The following is a 5,145-nucleotide window of genomic DNA, read 5'->3' as shown; positions in this document are numbered from 1 at the left end:
GGTTCAGGAACCGGGACAAAAGGCCCTTACGAACCGGGACAACAGGCCCTTTTTCTACCAGTGCATCGTGGGTTTTGTAATATTCTAGAGCGAACTTTCGAGCACTTTTATTCTTTGAATACAGCTGGTTAGTTTGGATGGATGTTAGTGTTATTAGTTTGGATGGACGTGCACGAGTTATTTTTTTCAACCATACAGTGCACTGGGTACTCCATGTTTTGAAACAAGATGGTGTGTCAGTCATCCAATCCTACGTATGTAAGCACAATAGTTACCTTCTTAAATTATGTTTGGTGGTGACACACAACATACAAGTTGCATTATTATGTTCTTACATTATTAAGTCGAGAAACCTAATCTACAGCAACGCATTGGCCCGATGTATTTATTAGAGTAGAACGATGTATTCACCCGATGGCAATCAGCTGCTGGTTTGTCCGTCGTTGTCAAGCGGTACCAGCTGTTTGTGTTGACCCGCAGCACCAGGTGATGCAGTTGACAGTCGTTGTCGTGCAGCTCCGGCACCCTCAATCAGACAACCAGTCTTCTCCCCTGCCAATCTCTTGGAGCTTGACCAAAGATCCAAGGAAGAGAGGACGTCCATCGACAAAGCCAGCATGACGGGGCGGCTTGCAGCCGTGCCAAAGGAGACCACCGACGGCGCCACGGCTGCTACCTGCCCACCGCGCTGCATGTACCGCGACTGGATCCGGACGGTCGCCGTGTCCGGGGCGCAGATAAGATCCACTCTCTTCTCCAACTCCCACCCTGGTCAGAGCGGATCCTCCATCGACTCCGGCGCCTCGGATTCTTACCCGTCCAAAAGCTCCGGCCGTTCCTCCGGCTTGGCCGCACCGGACTTGGGTGCCCACGAGCTCACGACGATCGCTCGCCAAATGGTCAGCGATGGGTACACCAAGCGTGTTGTTGAGGCGTTCAGCGCCACATCTCCCGCGCCAGCTCTGGAGAATTGGTTCTCGGAGCTCGACGTGGACTGGATTCTCCAAATCGGCAACGAGCATGGCTCATGGTGGCAGCTCCAGCTCGGAGACAATTCGGCTTTATCGCTGCGAGATATGGTCGAGAGGTGGATTCGAGCTCTCACAGTAATCGCCGGCAGTATCGCCGAGCTCGTCTTTGCTCGCCACGAGACCTCCAAAGTCGCACGGTTTGGCACACTGAGCATCGCCAAGATGCTAGAGTTCGTCGATGCCATTGTCCCTGCTCCCAAGGCAGAGAACCTACGGGCCGTGCTAGACATGTACATTTGTGCCTCCAATGTGTCCTATATGTTTACGCCGCTCGACATGTCTCCGGAAGCCCAAATCATATTCACCGAGACCGCCAGCTCGTTGGGGACAACAAGAAACAAGTTAAACAATGCCATACTAAGCACGATGATGGAGGTGAGAACACTCATGGAGGATGACGATTCATGGGCCATTGAGATTCCACGAGGAGGAGGCGATGTTCATAGGAACACTCGGTTCATGGTTGACTGCATAGTGTCAATGAGGAAAGCCCGGGCTTCGACGGAGAACTGCGCGCCGAGCGACAACACCGTAAACCTTGGTGACCTGATAGATGCCACATTTGACTATATCTAAGGGATCTGCTTATGAGAAAATCAAAGTTTTGCTCGGGTCCAAGCTTGAGGTACATATTCCTGCTCAACAATTCTAATTTCATAGCAAATATGTTCGAGCCGTCGGTTCCGTTGGATCTTGAGCTGTGGTCTCTACACCACAGGCTTAAACGTCAATGTGGGAAGTACATTGATAGCTATCTCGATATCTCTTGGGGACACGTGACTTCCTGCATACCGAAATCATACTTTTCTCGGCCGTTGATCCATCGTTGGAGCAACACCTCCTTGCTGATTAATTTTGAGTTAGCATTTCATAAAACTTACCAGACTCAGAAGTTCTGGAAGGTTCCGGAGCCTCGTCTCCGATGCTTGCTGCGGAAAAATATAGCTGAAAGAGTTGTCTCATGTTACCGCAACTGTTTGGAGGAGAATCCGGAGCTGGAAAAACATGTGAATAGAGGAACCAGTAGTAGTCCCGAAATTTTGATGGAGATGTTAGGAGAGCTCTTTGAAGGATGAAGGCAAATTTAAATGGCCAGCATCCAACAGTCACCCAACATCATATAAGTGGCCGCTGAATTCATAGATGTATTCTGAATTTTCTGTTCAAGTGAACTTGTATTCTGAATTTTCTGTTCAAGTGAAGTTGTATTCTGATTTCTGAAGTTGGTTGGCCGGTGAAGTTGTATTCTGTTCAGGGAATTCAGCCGGTGTTGATGTTCCTGGGCACTGAAAGAATGAGAGGCTAGAAGCGTATGCTGTTCGGCAGGGACGCATACATGTTATATAGTCATGACAGATTACAAGAAGGCGCAGGTTGTTGCTAAACTTGACCTCTACTCCAAGCTATACCAAGATAAGATCTATCTAGGTAACAACCTGCCGCACCAAATACATTGTATGCGTTACAACACATACGTGACATGTTGTCACATATTTCAATCTATACATTCTCTACAAGCATATCGTTTAACATCCTTCCTCAATCTTAACATGTCAAGGTTCAGATTGTTCTTGAAGGCTTGGAACTGCCGAACTTGTAGAGGCTTAGTGAAGCCATCAGCAACTTGATCTCCTGTTGAAATGAACTGTATTTCTAGTAGTTTCTGTGCTACTCTTTCACGAACAAAATGATAGTCAATTTCTATATGCTTTGTTCTCGCATGAAATACAGGATTTGCAGAAAGATAAGTTGCACCCAGATTGTCACACCAAAGTTGTGACACATGTGATCTTCCAATGCCCAATTCATCAAGTAGGGCTTCTATCCACATTACCTCAGCAGTTGCATTAGCCAGTGACTTGTATTCTGCTTCAGTACTGGAACGTGACACTGTTGCTTGTTTCTTTGCATTCCAAGATATAAGATTAGACCCAAGGAAAACAACAAAACCTCCAGTAGACCTCTTGTCATCTGGGCAACCAGCCCAGTCTGCATCAGAGAATGCACTTATTACAGTTGATGGAGATCTACACAATTTTAGCCCTATTCCAGAATTTCCCTGAATATATCTTAATATCCTTTTTACTGCTGTCCAATGTACAGAAGTAGGAGCATGTAAGAACTGACAAACTTTGTTTACAGCAAAAGATATATCAGGTCTAGTCAGAGTTAAGTACTGAAGTGCACCAACTATGCTTCTATACTTAGTCCCTTCTTCTGAACTTAGTATTTTTCCTTCATGCAATGACAGCTTATCAGTAGTTGACATAGGTGTAGTGGAAGGCTTACAATCCTTCATGCCTACACGCTTGATTATATCTTTGGCATATTTTTCTTGAGTCAACATAATACCATCATGCATCTTTTTAACTTCAATACCTAGAAAATAATGCAACTCTCCCAGGTCCTTGAGTGCAAACTCACTTCTCAAGTTTCTTAACAAGGCCAAGGTAGCATCTTGAGATGAACTGACAACAATTATATCATCAACATAAATTAACATATAAATGATCACCTTCCCTTTCTTGAAGAAGAGCAGTGAAGTATCTCCTCTAGAGGCTCGAAAACCAAGCTGTTGCAGCTTCATGCTCAGTTTTGAATACCAGGCTCTGGGTGCCTGCTTTAAACCATACAAGGCCTGGTCCAACTTACATATATGGTGCGCTTTTGGGCCATCCTCAAATCCAGGTGGCTGCCACATATAAACCTCTTCCTCAAGAACGCCATGTAGAAACACATTCTGAACATCCAATTGACGAAGACTCCAACCCTTGGAAATAGCAATAGACAGAGCAAGTCTGATAGTAGCAGCCTTAACAACTGGACTAAATGTATCTTCATAATCAATACCATAGCGTTGCTTGAAACCTTTAGCCACTAGTCTAGCCTTGTACCTGTCTATTGTGCCATTAGATTTTCTTTTGACCTTGTACACACACTTACAATCTATTACATTCCTCCCTTGCTTCGACGGAACTAAGTGCCAAGTCTTGTTTCTCATGAGTGCATCATATTCTATGTTCATAGCATTTTTCCAATCACGATTACTCAACGCCTCTGTTAAACTTTGTGGTTCACCAGTGGAGGCAAAATTTGCAAACTTGAAATTCTTGTCATACCTTACTGTTTCATCTTTAAACTTTGATGGTTTCAAAATACCTCTTTGTGCACGTGTAGTCATACGTGCTGGTGTGTTGTCGTGTACTGGATCAACAGCCGCAGAAGATCCCGGCCCGCCTCCATCCAGTTAAGCGTCAGCGGGCAAATCCTCCTTGACTGCCACGCTCGGATCGCGCACGGGCACATGTGACGTGTTGTCTGGACTCGGGGAGCACGCAGGTGGACCAGGCGGCACGCCGCCCGCTGCACGTGACGACGAAGGCGCGCCTGGCCCTCTCGTACCGAAGCCTGACGCGTGGCGCGCACCAGAGGAGGGCGAGGGGACATCAGGTCCTCCCGACCAATCATCTGCCGGCCCACCCGACCGGTCTCCAGTGGAGGCAGGCGGCGTCAGGGGATCCGCCTGGGGATCCGTCGCCGCGTCAGCCTGCATGCTGACACCGTATCTCGCGGGATTAACGCCTGCAGGCATATCTGCCTTGTGTCCCACGCCGCCAGGAGTTCTCTGTTGCTGCATAAAATCACAGTTTGGAGCGCCGTTTTTTTCACCGATGTCTCCATTATGGTTGGGGTTATTAAACAAATGATCATCAACAGTGTTTTCACCCCCTTGATCAGTAGGATTTAATAGGTCTGGGGAAAGCAAAAGGATCTTAGCACGTAAACGTGCACCGGCGTTAGGATGAAGTGTAGCAAAGGGGAAAACGTTTTCATCAAATACAACGTCCCTAGAGATATAAACACGTCCGGTGGAGATATCAAGGCACTTAAAACCTTTGTGGAGATTTCTGTACCCAAGGAAAGCACATTGTTTCGATCGGAATTGGAGTTTATGATTATTGTAGGGTCGAAGATTGGGCCAGCAAGCACACCCAAATATGCGAAGAATAGATTAGTTGGGGTTTTCATGAAAGAGTCGTTCGAAAGGTGTTTCAAAGTTGATAACCTTGCTAGGAGTCCTATTTATCAAATAGGTTGCGGCAATGAAGGCTTC

At 46.6% G+C, this 5,145-nt stretch overlaps 1 pseudogene; it reads left to right on the top strand.

The window, feature by feature from the left end:
• The first annotated feature begins 581 nt into the window (after window positions 1-581).
• Window positions 582-2,487, top strand: LOC119352315 (annotated as a pseudogene).
• Window positions 2,488-5,145: the final 2,658 nt, after the last annotated feature.

This window comes from Triticum dicoccoides, chromosome 2A (assembly GCF_002162155.2).
Source record: "Triticum dicoccoides isolate Atlit2015 ecotype Zavitan chromosome 2A, WEW_v2.0, whole genome shotgun sequence".
NCBI classification, from domain to species: Eukaryota; Viridiplantae; Streptophyta; class Magnoliopsida; order Poales; family Poaceae; genus Triticum; species Triticum dicoccoides.
Note: the sequence above shows the minus strand (reverse complement) of the source record. Positions and strands in the feature narration are given on the sequence as shown.